The sequence below is a fragment of the Caretta caretta genome, chromosome 28 (assembly GCF_965140235.1).
Source record: "Caretta caretta isolate rCarCar2 chromosome 28, rCarCar1.hap1, whole genome shotgun sequence".
NCBI classification, from domain to species: domain Eukaryota; kingdom Metazoa; phylum Chordata; order Testudines; family Cheloniidae; genus Caretta; species Caretta caretta.
Genome location: NC_134233.1, coordinates 11,253,213 through 11,268,485, shown reverse-complemented (window position 1 = coordinate 11,268,485; position 15,273 = coordinate 11,253,213). Strand labels below are relative to the sequence as shown.

Sequence of the window (15,273 nt, the reverse complement as noted above, 5' to 3'; positions counted from 1 at the left end):
TAATACCGGTTACTGGGGAAGAGCTGTTTGGACGCGTCCTTCCCCCCAAAATACTTCCCAAAACCTTGCACCCCACTTCCTGGACAAGGTTTGGTAAAAAGCCTCACCAATTTGCTTAGGTGACTACAGACCCAGACCCTTGGATCTTAAGAACAATGAACAATCCTCCCAACACTTGCACCCCACCTTTCCTGGGAAATGTTGGATAAAAAGCTTCACCAATTTGCATAGGTTACCACAGACCCAAACCCTTGGATCTGATAACAATGAAAAAGCATTCAGTTTTTTACAAGAAGACTTTTAATAAAAAATAGAAGTAAATAGAAATAAAAAAATCCCCCCTGTAAAATCAGGATGGTAGATATCTTACAGGGTAATTAGATTCAAAAACATAAAGAACTCCTCTAGGCAAAACCTTAAGTTACAAAAAAGATAGATAGACAGAAATAGTTATTCTATTCAGCACAATTCTTTTCTCAGCCATTTAAAGAAATCATAATCTAACACATACCTAGCTAGATTACTTACTAAACGTTCTAAGACTCCATTCCTGTTCTGTCCCTGGCAAAAGCAGCATACAGACAGACACAGACCCTTTGTTTCTCTCCCTCCTCCCAGCTTTTGAAAGTATCTTGTCTCCTCATTGGTCATTTTGGTCAGGTGCCAGCGAGGTTACCTTTAGCTTCTTAACCCTTTACAGGTGAGAGGAGCTTTCCCCTGGCCAGGAGGGATTTCAAAGGGGTTTACCCTTCCCTTTATATTTATGACAAGCGTTCTCAGCTGTCTGTGCTTGGAGACGATGCTTTGACTTCTTTAATACTATATCAGAGTCGCTATGCCTGGAGATGAAAGTGTCAGAAACCTGGAAGGGGAATTCAGATGGATCCCAAGCACCGTGTGATCATTTGGAGTTTAAATCCCAGGTTCCATCAATTGGTCAAGCCACTTCTGGCAAGGGGGCTGTTTTGTCCCCCATTATGGGACATTTAAAAATTTTTTAAATAACCTAACTAATTCTATGGCATGGGGAATGGTCCCCTTCATGATGCAGATGTTGAGGAAATAGAAGTGGGTTTTTTATTGAATTTATCCTTTGTAGGTGCTAAAAAAAAGTGTATGAAATGAAATCAGTGTTGGAAATCTAATAGCTGCAGAAAAATAGCTAGTTTTGAATAGAAACTCCAGCTCTGATAACTAACAGGGCTGTATCCAGTCCCTTGCCTGGAATTGTGCCACCGAATTAAAGAAAAGCTGGGTATGTTTCAGGAAGCCATTCCTCACTAACACTGCTGAGATTTTGAGTGCTTTTGTAAAGGATTCTATTTCAGAGAAGTGTACATTTACCCTAACCAAGGCCAAGGATTTGGAAAGAACTGGGGTTGAATGAGTACACGCTCCGTTCTTGGTTTCCATCCCAGTAAAAGAAGCTCTGGTGACCAAAGACCCAAGGAAAACTGTTTGTTTGTACAACTCACTGATTACAGATCCAAAGCATGCCAGGGTTAGATTGAGAACAATCATCCTTCACCATTTGGATCCAAAGAGAGAGAGTGCTTCATAGGACATTCCCTCCTCTTGGATTCCAAACTGGGAGCCTGATTGGGTAATGTCAAAGTCAGATTCAGGACTCACATAATTTGTCAGACCATTCTGTTTATTAGCAAAGCACTTTGCCAATGCACCCAGATATGTGAGCCCCCTGCAAAGGCTCAAGCTAACTTATTTATACAGATAAGCCAATTGAACATAAGAGACAAAAGGAAGCAGAAACTGACAAATATACATACATATCTTACTTGCATACGAATGTTTACCAATCTCCCAGCTCAGTAGGAGCTCTAAGTTAATTAGTTTGAGGACCCATTGTCTCACACTCCTTAATGTTTCTCTTCTTGACAACTATATTTCAACAAACCCTTCAAGTAGCATTTCTTTAATGAATTCTAATTTCAATATAATTCATTCTATTTTCACAGAAACAAGGACTTTCAGGCTGTGGAAATGATGGTAACCAATGAGGCAACGAACGTGTCCGGTTCCAATTTCAGACTTCCAGATACTCGCATGTTGAGTCCTGATTCTCTGGTTTTGTGTCTGATGCTCCGGCTTCACAATAAAGCTGATGTTGGCACAGCTGCCCCAATGTAGCTGCACTGGTGTAGCATGCTATTACAGATGCTCTAAGCCAATGGGAGAGATCAGCTCCCGTCGGACTTCATTAGTCCAGCCCCCTCAAGCTATATGTCCTGCTGACGTAGCGCTATCTACACAGGGCGTTAGGGCTGTGTAACTACATTGCTCAACTCTGGATTTTTCACACCCCTGAGCAATATAGTTATACCGATAAATGCCTTTAGTGTAGGACAGCTTTCTCTTGTGTTTTATGCATTTACATCCCTTCTCCTCTACCTCCTCCTACTTTGAAAGATTAAAAAGTGTGAAAAGAGAGATTTTTTTTTCCTCATGGTGCAAACATTCCCACATCGGAGACCCCTTCCACCAACACACATGGCAGAAGAACCAGCGATATATGAACTCAGAGAATTGGTTGGGACCTACGTTGGGACAAACCAGAACTAAAGGAAAGGTTCAGTTGTTGGCAACGGGGATTAAAAGAAAATGAACTCATATGACAAGAATTTGAGCTCTTTGAATATGTTATTGTTTCCAATGAAAATGAATTGATTGGTTAAAGAGTAGGAGACTAATTGTGTGATAATCTGAATCACTTTGTAAAACAAAGTGTCTTGTTTTTTGTTTTGTTAGTCATACAGGAAGTGACAGCTGATCTTGAAAAGTTAATTTGCTTTAATTTACCCCTTGTAGTGTAAGGAGTTCTGGTAGAAAACCTCACTCCAATGGTTGGGGTGGAAGAATGTGTGTGAGAGTGTATAAGTGAATATTGGCCCAGTATAGATTTTAAATTTTTGTGTTTCAAATAGAACTTACTTTGCTTAGTTTCAAAGTCTATTTCTAGTGAAAGCAAAATTATTCAAAGAGACAATTTGTAGAAGTTTTTACAAGTTCTTACACTTAGACTGTAAGGGTCACTGACTTCCCCACTTCTCTAATTTGCAAAGGAAAGTCATCTGTCATAGGATGTGTTCAGCAGGTAGGAAAGTTGCAGTCCTCAACCACCAAGGAAAGGGCTGAAGTCCATTACCTTTTAGGTCAATAAGCCATCTAAAGTCTGGTCTATGCTGAAAGGCGATGTTGACATAGCCACCTCTCTCAGGGGTGTGAAAAGTCCACTCCACTGAGAGAAGTAGTTAATGTGACCTGAGCCCCAGCGTAGACAGTGTTAGGTTGTCAGAAGAATACTTCCAGTGTTTGAAGTATAGACAGAGCCTGAGACAGACTGATCCCCTATGGGAAGTGAGTCATGACATGAATTCCAATTTTGACCCATTTCCCTATATGTGAGAGAGGTACTAGTATGGAGGGCTAAGCCAGCTGTCCGATCGCCTGGTTCCTCAACTGTAGCTACAGCTCTTAGTACCCATCCACCCAAAGACTGAGAGAAACGGAGAGTTCCAACCATTGTTATTTTAGTATCTTATTGTTCCTTTCTCTGTTTTTTGTGCTGGCCTTTCTATTATATCAGGGTGTGAGGGTATAGCTCTGTTCATGTTATGACAAAGCTCTGTCCTTGTCTCTATGGGTCCCACGTTTCCTGGTGGATTTTGCTAGCCTCAGAGGCTCACTGTGACCCTCCACGTAGCCCTTCTCTCTCTCTAGAGGCAAGGGCCACAGCTTACTGAGCCATCATAAGCTAGCAAGGGAGGTGAGGAGAAGCAACCCTCCCTCGCACAATCTCTGTTTCCCAGTATCCATGATAAATCAGGAAGGGGAGGGGAGGGGGGAGCCCGGGCCCGCCCTCTACTCTGGGCTCCAGCCCAGGGACCCTAAAAGTAGCAGCTATGGTAGCTGACTTTTGGGAAATAGGACGTGTACAATTCCCTGGGCCGCTTCCCCACAGCAGCCCCCACTCAGTATCTCCTTCGCTGTTACCTCAGGGCCTCCTTCCTTGCACCTGATGTGGATTTGTACTGCTTGGTTCCTCCAACAGCACGGCTTCCTCCTACAGATCCTGACACATGCGCCTCACTGATGAACTGGGAGGCTTTCCACTAGTTCCAGCCAGGCCTTGATGGGCTTCACGTGTTCCAATCAACCTAGCTATCTCCACTGCTTTCTAGAAGGATCTTAATTGGCCCAAGGTGTCTTGATTAACCTGAAACAACTGCCGTTTGGTTACCATGGTACCAAGGATTTGTTTAGCCTGGGGCTAACATACCTGTTCCTCACTACTTTACTATAGCCGTCTTGCCTTGCCCCGTTGCAATGTGTGACAAAAGCTTATTTGTGCCAATTGGCAAAGGGGTCACTGTCATTCACAAGCAACTGCTGTCTCAGACCTGACAAATTCACCACACCTAGGACCCAGAGCAGCGGTGGTGGAATCTTCCTTACAGTGGGGGGGCCACCGGCGTCCGAACTGTGACGCCCCCATGACACCCCTTTCCCCCCAGCCCTCACTCACTCCGCCCCTTCTCCCTGAGGCCCCAATCTCACACCGCCCCTTCTCCCTGATGCCACCCCTCCCTCCGAGGCCACACCCACAGAACGCCCCTTCCTCCAAGGCTCCACCTTGTTCCCCCCTCCGTCGTCCGTTCTTAGAGCTGCTAAAAAGTGCTGGGCCCATGGCCCTCTAAACCCCCCTCGTCCTGCACCCTGACACACAGCCAGGCAGGCAGCAGTGTGTGTGAGTGTGTGTATGTGACAGAGACTGCTGGGCTGTGCTGAGCCAGTGCGGGAAGTGGGGGCTGATGTCGGGGCTGTCCCCCTCCCCCTGACTCAGGACTGGGGTGTCCCAGTCCCCCTGACTCAGGACTGGGGTATCCCGCTCCCCCGACTCAGGACTGGTTGCTTCCAGCAGCTGTCTGAACTTAGGGACAGCGTGCCAACACACTCACTCTTCCACAACACACACGCTCCCCGAACACACACACTGTCTGTCCCCAACACACACACACTCTCTGCCCACCACGCCCACGGCAGCTGAAAAGCAGCTGGCAATCGAGTCGGATGCCCATGGAACAATGGGATAGAGAAACCTGCCTCGTGTGGCTGCCCACGAGGCATTGCAAACCCTTCCCAAAGCACCCTGCGGCCAGTTGCACAGTGGGATAGCGTCCCACAATGCACTGCTCTCTGTGGCGATCCAAGAGCTGCTAGCCTGGGTGCGCTCCGGTTACACAAGCAGCCTAGTGTGGACATGCAACAGCGGCTTAATTAAAACGCTTTAACTAAAGCAGCATAACTCTGTCGTGTAGACGTAGCCTGGCTCCCACTGGGGCCAAGGATGCTCAGGCACTGAAACTGAAGAGCCACAACTTCCTCCGTAGTTGGCAGGGTTCAAACCTGCACAGGGAGACCCCCCCCCCCCAAGGGGTTTCGAGTCCACCACCTTAACCACTCAGTCACAACTACTTGCTTTATAGAGCGCTCTCACGACACTCTAGTTCTGTTCTCACTGAGTGATCGTTTCCAATTGTTTCCTCAGACCAGCGTCCACAACACACTCACTGCTGTGCTGTTGTGTAAGTGTGCCCAGGGCTGAACAAGAATTCCTGCTCGTTTCCCTTCTGGCTGGAGCATGAGGAGAGTGTGTTTGTGGCCAGTGATGTTGCTGTAGATTGTTGTAAAATTCCTGCCTCGATAATTCAGACAGTCCCTTTCCCGTCATATCCCCAGTACATCAGTGACTGTAATAGCAGGGGGCAGGTTTTCTGTGGGGCACAGAGCTTTGCCAGGGGGTTGGTGTCTCCTTCCTTTCCTCACCCTGGAGGAAACTCAGCTTTTCGTTCCATCTTTAATGTGTCATGGAATAACAACAGCAGCATGAAGAAAGAGGTGGGCAGGGTGGGCCTCAGGGGAGGGGCACAGAGGTGCAAGCGGTGGGCAGGGCAGGACGGAGAGGCATGGGTGGCAGGCTGGGTGGGTCTCATGGGTGGGGCTGAGAGGTGGGAGCGGCGGCCAGGGTGGGTCTCAGGGGAGGGGTCAGAGAGGTGTGGGTGGCGGGCAGACCTTGGGGTAGGGGGCGGAGAGGAATGAGCAGCCGGCAAGGAGGCCTCGGGGAGAGAGGAGCGAGTGAAAGGTAGACCAGCAGGCCTCAGCCGAAGAGGCAGAGTGGGGTGGGAAGAAGTCCTCCTGTTAACCCAGTGCTATCTACACCGGGATTAGGCTGATATAACTGCATTGCTCAGGGAAGGTAAAATTTTTAACACCCCAAAGTAATGTTGTTACTGACTTAATTTTGTAGGATAGACCTGTCCAAAGAATCACACACACACCTTGGGAGTAAAACTTCACCCGCTTCTCTGCTTTACAGAATCGAAACACAAGAAACGCTTGTCAGGGCCCAGTGCGGGTTGGCAGGGAGTCAGGTGTGGGCAGACACCATACGTTAGCCAGAGGAAGGCACCATGGATTAGCTGGTTTAAAGCACCTGTCTTCTAAACAGGAGATCCTGGGTTCAGCTCCCAGTAGTGGCTTTTAAGGCACCTGATACTGGCTCCTATCAGAAGACAAATAACAGAGTTAGATGGACCTTTGGTCTAGCCCATTGTAGCCATTCTTGTTGTTTAAATTACACTCAGAGGCACTGATAATAGAGTGACTGAAAGTTTGGGTGTGAAGGGCTGATAGGCCAGTGTTCCAGTCCCCTCGCAAACGACCCTCTCCCTCTGGGACAGGGGCAGGTCCGAGCTCTCACACCAAGTGGCTCATTGGGGCTGCCAGAATCTGTGGGCGGCTCATTCAGTTTATGCCGAGGGTTGAGTCCTGCTTTGTGCACCGTGTCTGAGAATGAAAATCCTAAACCTCCCTTTGAAATAAAGAATACAGCAGCACCTGTTTTGTCACTGCCCCGAAACAGACAGAGAAATGGAGAAATGCCATTGAGTCCAGGGGAATACTTCACTGCGGTTTTACCTTTTCACTTGCCAAACTCCCGCCCAACCTTCTGGGCTCCTAGAGCAGGGGCCTGAGCCTGAGCTGAGACACGTACCCTGCAACTTTACAGCCCAAGCCGCTGTCCTGGATTAATGTGACACAGGCCACCCATGGGTGATTCATTGCACTGTAGACATATCCCAACGTTATGTCTTCACAGCGATTAAAACACCCAGGGCACCTGTCCCAGAGCCCGGGGCAGTTAACTCAGGCTTATGGGGCTGGGGCTGCAGGGCTATAAAATGACAGTGGAGACAGATGGGCTTGAGCCCAATCTCTGAGGCCCTCGAGGGGTGAGGGTTTCCGACCCCAGGCTTCAGCATGAACACCAATATCTGCACCCCAGTTTTGAGCCCCACAGCTTGAGCTCTAGGAGCCCAAGTCAGGTGACCCAGGCCAGCCCTGCTGCCATCTTTATCCCGGGAGAGAGGGACTCTACGGGGACCTCTCCATTGCAGTGTCAGCCCAGGGGTGGCAGGCTGTGCTCAAAGCAGCACCCTGGAAACCCCATAGTCACCACTCTCATAGAATTAAGGTACGATTTGTACAGAGTCGGCCTGGTGAGCTATCATTGTAAAAGTCGTGATCTGTTGAAGGCTAGTGGCTGGGTGGATGGTGTGTGCTAGGCTTGTCTGGGAAGTGGTGGAGTTTTGCTCTGGGTGCGTCACTGAAATATGTGATGAGGCTGGGAAATGGCCACCGCCAGCCTTTCCGGTGTGACGCTGGAGGAGCCAGACTTGCTGCTGGCTCAGTGAAGGTATCCACGCTCCCAAGGACTCTCCCAGGAACCGTGTACAATGCGGACTCCTCCGAGACAGCCCAGAGACAATGGACACTGCTTGACTCACATCAAGGCAGAGGAACTTTCTAGCAAGTTGGAAGAGGGGAAGAGACGTCATGACTTGGCCTCTCTCCCCTGCAATTCAACACCTGGCAACACATCTGGAGGACAAAGACTGAACTGAAATAATTCAGAGATCAGAAGAGAATAATAATAATCCATTCAAATGAAAGTTCCCAAACAGACTAGAATTGGTATCCCAGCAGAAAATTTTCAATTTTGTTTTCCCAGTCAGACCTCGCCAAGGGAAGCAGAGAGAAAATGTTTGAGTTGCTTCCTCCAGAACACCTTGACCTAGACATGCTAGCTGTGGGTCACTGTCATGGCTGAGGTGGGGGCATTTTAATTATTTGGGCTGGTCCCAGGGTGTTTGGGGGACATTATGAGGCTGTTACCTTTTGAGATAAATACTAAGAAACAAAGAACTCTTTGAGAAATCTGGGATTTAGACGTGTTTTATTGACAGCAAGGGAGGTCTGCGTTCCTGAGAAGGTTTTTGTTTACAGGAAGCAATGTGGCTTGTACCAAAGGGGAGATGGTTGTTTGTGAAGGAGGGGAGAAGACAAAATGCACACAATGAGGATGGGATTCAAACCCATGCATGCAAAACACAATGATTAGCAGCCCACCACTTTCACCACTTGGCCACCTCATATGAGCTGCCAAAGAAGGGACAGGAGGAGAAATCTAAGGCCAGCAGAGGTAGGAACAATAAGGAGTTTTTAAATACGAAGTGTAAGGAAGGCCTGAATGACCTCCCCCCTCACATCTAGTGACGAGCTGGGGGAAAGACTTCAGGAACAGACCGTGTTTACATAGACAGGCCTCCTCTGCCTAGGTATGCAGCAAGTATCCTTTGAATAAAAAAACAAACAAACAAAATATAAAGGTAATTTTTTGGTTTTCCTGCAGTCAGCCAAAAAAAATGTGAAAAGAAAGGGGCATTTTTAAGCAATCATCTGTCCCCACCCAGGGGCTGGGGAATGCTTATTTTCTTTTTCAGACACTTTCTGGGCAAGCTGGTGCCAGTGGAAGAAAACCCAGAACGCCGTGGGTCCCCTGTCGCAACAAAACATTGTGTTCTGTGTTTGTCTTGTTGTTACTGTTATTTTGGTGGATATTGTAAATTCTTCAGGCGTGACACCCCCTTTTAATTGGGCATGTTGTGCTGCCCCTTTCGGGGCCAAGGGAAAATGTACCCTAATTCAACCTCTTCCACCCTCTACTCCGCCACCTCCCTCCAAATTCTCTGTGACACCCCCATCCCCACGGTGGCCTACCCCCATCCAGAGACCTGTGGTTCTTAATGCAACTGGTTTACAAATGACTATCGCTCTGTTCCCCACTGACTGGTCTCTCAGTACAACATTTGATAACTGTTCTGTTTACCAAAGTAGGTGAAAGAATGTTGCCATAAGTAATTTCAAACTCATTTGAATTGGATGGAGGGGAAATAAACAAGAACATCCGAAAATGGCGAGCCCCCACAAATTACCTGTGGGAAGGCTGAAACTCACTGCAGGAAGCTGACTCAGTGTCTCGAATCCAACGCTTGGAATGTGCCTGGGGCTACTGGACGGAGTGGGATTACGTCAGGGATTTGAATCATAGACTCATAGAATCATAGAATAACAGAGTTGGAAGGGACCTCAGGAGGCCATCTAGTCCAACCCCCTGCCCAGAGCAGGACCAATCCCCACTAAATCATCCCAGCCAGGGCTTTGTCAAGCCTGACCTTAAAAACCTCTAAGGAAGGAGATTCTACCACCTCCCTAGGTAACGCATTCCAGTGTTTCACCACCCTCTTAGTGAAAAAGTTTTTCCTAATATCCAACCTAAACCTCCCCCACTGCAACTTGAGACCATTCCTCCTTGTCCTGTCATCCGCTATCACTGAGAATAGTCTAGATCCATCCTCTTTGGGTCCACCTTTCAGGTAGTTAAAAGCAGCTATCAAATCCCCCCTCATTCTTCTCTTCCGTAGACTAAACAATCCCAGTTCCCGCAGCCTCTCCTCATAACTCATGTGTTCCAGTCCCCTAATCATTTTTGTTGCCCTTCGCTGGACTCTCTCCAATTTTTCCACATCTTTCTTGTAGCGTGGGGCCCAAAACTGGACAGTGGTCGAGTGTTTAACTGCAGCTTAAGTGATCCTTGGTTCAAATCCAAGTGCCCCCTTACAAGCCTGTTCCCTTAACAAAAATAAGCACATTTCCATTTCCATTATGTTCGGGAGCTCCACTGAATAGGGATGAATGGAAACACTCAGTGTTTTCCTGTGCAAATCCATAGAAACCTAGCAAACAGGTCCCTCATCTGAAATCAGTTCCAATCCTCTGAGTGTCTAGTTTATGTTTTCATCAATGAAACAAAGACACATGAAGGCACATTTGCAGATCCTTGGTCTCCGTGGGCTACAATGTGCAGAAGAACAAGAACCCCATCCCCTTGGGAGGAATGGACTAGTCTGTGTTACATTCCAATGGCAGCTGTTTAAAGGGATTGTGCTTCGAGTTCATGATCACCCGCAGCGTCTCTGTAAGGTTACCAACCACAGAGCCGGTTGTGGCTGCATCTAAGTAACCGCAGAGTTAGTGTAGTACCAGATTGTTAATTGCACAGCGTCACTTTCTGGTCTCGTGGATCATTTGGGTAGAAACAGCCTTTTCCTGCCTCTCTTTCACACAGAAGGACAATTTTCTTTGTGCAGACGCAGGAACATCAAGATCTTTCTGTCTCTTGTGCAAAGCAGGGTGTCAAATTCCAAGGAACCTTCCTCTTCTGCGATGGAAACAATGGAGAAGCAGGGGGCCCTGGGCACCTCCAGCCCTGGCCGGGAGATGTTCCCTCCCCGCTTTCTTTATGCTGCTTGTTGTTATTTCATGGAGTGTCTGGGATGGGGAAAAAGCTGAGTTCGCTCCAGGTGGAGGGAAAAAAGGACCCTGAGAATCTCAGGGCCTCAGGGAAAACCTAATCCCTGCTACCGGGATCATTGAGGTGCTGGGGATTTGAGCAGGAAAGGGACTGTGTGAATTGTCCAGGTGGGGAATGAATAACCATCGACAACTAGTTCCACCTCATTAACCACGGACACAGGCTAATCGTGCTGCAGATAGAAGGGAAACTGGGAGCAATTATTTGCTGTCAGCCATGGAAACAGTGACCCGAGTGCACTGCAGTGAATGTGCTGGGGAAAGCTGGACTTTACAGGCAGGTGGAAATAGCAGATCCGAGAAAAGCCCCCCCCCCCCAACTTCTTCCACCAGGGTGAGGTGTTGAGCGACTCACAGCGCCCCCCAGCGCCGTTACCTTTCAGCAGGGGCTGGCAGCTCCAGCCAGTCAATGCAGGGAAGAGGGCCGAGTGTATCTCTGCACCCTGAGTCCAGGGCAGGCCCTCTCTCTCCCCCACATAGAGAAACTGGCCCTGCTGCAAAGTGACCCCTGAGAACCAGCAACCTCCAAGACAGAGGGTTTGGCCCTCAGAGCAGGGAATGTGTCCCCCATGCTGCCGTTAGGCCCCTGGAGGCTCTGGAAACAGGAGGGCTCTGAGCGTAACCCATCCCCAACAACCCCCGTCTGGGGATGTAGCTCAGTGGTAGAGCGCATGCTTTGCATGTATGAGGCCCTGGGTTCGATCCCCAGCATCTCCAAGTTCTCTTTTCACCCTGCTGCTTTGCTCAGGCCCAGAGGGGATGTGGCCCAGCAGTCTCCCTGCAGGAGTTTCAGTCCTGCTCAGTGCGGGGCAGGTGCCCATTGCACGGAAGGTCTGTGGGGGTTTCTGCTCCTAAGTCACCTTGGTACATTTAAGATTCCCACCCAAGGGGCGGCTTGGGACAGTAGCGGATGAGAAGGGGGAATCATCCAGCCCTGGAGGGAAAGGTCCCGTCTGCCCAGACTGAGGGGCAAGGAGACGGAGGGGCAGTCAGTACTCAGAGAGGAGAGCGCTCAGTGATTTACACCCATCAGGGGACACTGTCTTTTTGAGGCGGGTGCAGCTGGCTTGGGATGGTGCTGAGGATGGATAGAAAACAGGCTGGAGTCAATGACAGATGGGACCACAGAAGGGGAAGGAGAAGGGCATCTCCATAGAAGGTCCTGGGTGCTCAGATACCCCAGTTCTGGGTACCCTGGCCTGTCCCAGAGAGAAAAGACAAAGAGGGGCCCAGCCCCCCGACAGTCATCCCATGGACAAGAATCTGGTTGGGAGTGGGGTGAAGGTTCCCGCTGGACAAAGGGGAGCTGAAGTCCCCCAGCGTCCTGGAATTTAAGCAATGCAAGCTTCAAACCCTGCACGGGTGGGGCCTGAGGGGCACCCCCAGAAGGTTGGGCTGGACAGGGGCGGCAGGTTTCTACAATTTTTGGTGGTTTCCAGAATGGGACCAAGTCCTGCCTCCCCGTCCACCTCCCCCCACATCTGCCTAAGGCTCTGGGAGGGAGTTTGGGTATGGGAGGGAGAGGGAAAGGGGTTGGGCTCTGGGAGGGAGTTTGGTCTGTGGGTTGCGGCAGGGGGTTGGGGTGCAGGAGGGAATGCAGGGTGCGGGGTCTGGGCTGGGGCAGGGGTTGGGGTGCAGGAGCAGGTGTGGGGGCAGGCTCTGGGAGGGAGTTTGGGTGTGTGGTGTGGGCTCTGGGCTGGGGCAGGGCGTTAGGGTGCAGGAATGGGTGGGGTGGCCAGGTTCAGGGAGGGAGTTCAGGTGTGGGCTCTGGGCTGGGGGAGGGGGTTGGGGTGCAGGAGAGGGTGCAGGTCGGGCTCTGGGAGGGAGTTTGGGTGCAGGGGGTGGGCTCTGGGCTGGGGAAGAGGGTTGGGGTGTGAGAGCAGGTGTGGGGGGAGGCCTGTGGGAGGAAGTTTGGGTGAGGGATCTGGGTTGGGGTTGGGGGTTGGGGTGCAGGAGGGGGTGCGGGCGCAGGCTCTGGGAGGGAGTTTGGGTGTGGGGTGTGGGCTCTGGGCTGGGGGAGGGGGTTGGGGTGCAGGAGAGGGTGCAGGTCGGGCTCTGGGAGGGAGTTGGGTGCAGGGGGTGGGCTCTGGGCTGGGGAAGAGGGTTGGGGTGCGAGAGCAGGTGTGGGGGGAGGCCTGTGGGAGGAAGTTTGGGTGCGGGATCTGGGTTGGGGTTGGGGGTTGGGGTGCAGGAGGGGGTGCGGGCGCAGGCTCTGGGAGGAAGTTTGGGTGTGGGGTGTGGGCTCTGGGCTGGGGCATGGGGGTAGGGTGCAGGAGGGAGTGCAGGGGGTGGACTCTGGGAGGGAGTTTGGGTGCAGGGGGTTGGGGTCTGGGCTGGGGCTTGGGGTGCGGGAGAGAGTGAGGGTGCAGCTCTTACCTCAGGCATCTCCCAAAAGCGACCCACACCCCCCTCTGGCAGCAGCTCCTAGGTGGAGGGTCTCTGCCCATCACTGCCCACGGACACCACCCCAGGAGCTCCCATTGCCACAGATGGCAGAGTCGGCCCTCGGGGCAGGGGCAGCGTGTGGAGATCTCCCCACCCCCGGGGCTGCAGGGACGCGCCAGCCGCTTCCGAGACTGGCAGGCCACACGGAGTGTAAGCAGTGTCAGGGTGAGCCTCACCCTGACATCTGGTGGTGAAGTCTGGCAAGTTGTGGAAAAGAACTTCAGGGGCCGATCTCATTTGCATAGGCACACCCACCCCGCCTAGAACGCGGCCATAGCTGCCCAAATGGTCACTTTGGCTGCTGTGGGATCCCCAGTGTCTCTGTTATTGGGGCAGGAAGAATAAATTGTTATTACCCTGATTATGGGAACTGTGCTGGGAACTGTACTTGGCCTTTTGTTATGATGGAGGGACTCACCATCAACTAAGTAGCAATCGCTAGGCAAGGGTCATGGGTTCCAAAACTCTGTGAATTGAGAGAGGTTGGGGACAAGTATTAATACTTGGTGGCGTGGGCCCCTTGGTGATGGTCTTACATGCTATTTTCTCTTTCTTTTCTCTCTACTGTGGGATCTCAGAGCTAATTTTGATTTTGTTAGAAGTCTAGTTACAGACTGCTGAGCTCGCTTTGGGCGAATGGTGTACCATCACTGAGGCTCCCTAACTACAAGCTGACTTCACCAAAGAGCTGAATTGACTAAGAGCTGAAATCACTGAGCGTTGTGTTAAGTAGTGGGGGAGCCTGAAGATCTATTGTGGAGAAGTTTGCGGGACGGCTGGAGTGCCTTGTGGACAGGCTGGTGGAGCAGTTCATGGGACGGCGGGAGCTGCTGGTGGGATGTGGAGCATTCGTGGGACGGTGGGAGCTGCTGGTGGGACGTGGAGCAGTTCGTGGACCGGCTGGTGGAGCAGTTCGTGGGACGGCGGGAGCTGCTGCTGGGCTGCAGAGCGGAGCTGAGCGAAGCAGTTTGTGGGGCGGCTGGTGGAGTGGAGGCCTATGGAGCTGTGGGGCGGTCAGCTTCAGATCATGTAAGGTGCCTTTTACCCCCACCCCCATCTCCACCCAGGTTGGGAGGTAAAGCTCTGCAGATAAACTTTTGAACTTTGGGGCTGCCCTGACCAGGGACAGAGACTTTTGGGTCATTGGACTTTTGGGACTTTGGGTGATTTGGGGTTGCTGGACTCAAGAACCAAAGGGAAAGGGCATGCCCCAATTTGCTTGGGGTGGGTATTTTTTTTGCTTGTGGGTTGTGTTATGAATCCTGTTGGTGGTGTTTCCCCAACATAATGCCACATTGTTTCTCTCTGTTATTAAAAGGCTTTCTGCTACACTCAGACTAGGTGCTTGCAAGAGGGGAAGTATTGCCTCTGGGAGGCGCCCAGCGGGGGTGGTACATATTTGTCCCAGGTCACTGGGTGGGGGCTCGAGCCGGTTTGCATTGTGTTATTGGAATGGATCCCCTAGATATTGAACCCGGCCCTTGTTGCTGCCAACTCTGACGGGCAGAAGGGTTACACGGAGCGAGGGTGGGCAGGAAGCCGTCTTAGCCCCCTTGTGCTGCCGGTGGGGGTCCCCGGGCCCTTTTAAATTGCCCGGGGGCAGCAGGCGGGGCTGGGGGAGACACCGGGCCCCGGACTTTGGTGGAGCCAGGCCCCCGTGGTCTTATGTTGCTGGAGCATGGGCACCAGGGGCCCAGATGAGGCGCCTCCCCTGCGGCTGGAGGAGCATGGGTGCTAATCCACCTTTCGGCAGGTTGGTTTTTGGAAGGTTAAATGAAGGCAGCCTCTGCTCTGGGCTCGCCCAGTTTCAGGGCCTGACGCTGCTTTGCACAACGATGAATCTCGGAACAGGCCAGCACTGAAATGACGGCAGAACCTGAGGAACGAAAAGCCTCCGGGTTCGTCTGTGGCCCTTGACGCCGAACGGGAGCCGTAATTTGACTCGCTTTGTGGCTGCGGCCGGTAAAATGTCAGGACAAAGTCGTCCCAGTGATTGTGACACTGGGTTTGAGGCGGCTTTGGTCTTATTAGAATGTA

The 15,273-nt window shown here is 51.1% G+C and overlaps 1 non-coding gene across 1 annotated transcript; it reads left to right on the top strand.

Annotated features, from left to right (window-relative positions):
- The first annotated feature begins 11,436 nt into the window (after nucleotides 1-11,436).
- TRNAA-UGC (transfer RNA alanine (anticodon UGC)) lies at nucleotides 11,437-11,508 on the top strand. Its single transcript has one exon. It is a non-coding gene; the product is annotated as a tRNA-Ala (tRNA).
- The last annotated feature ends 3,765 nt before the right edge of the window (nucleotides 11,509-15,273 follow it).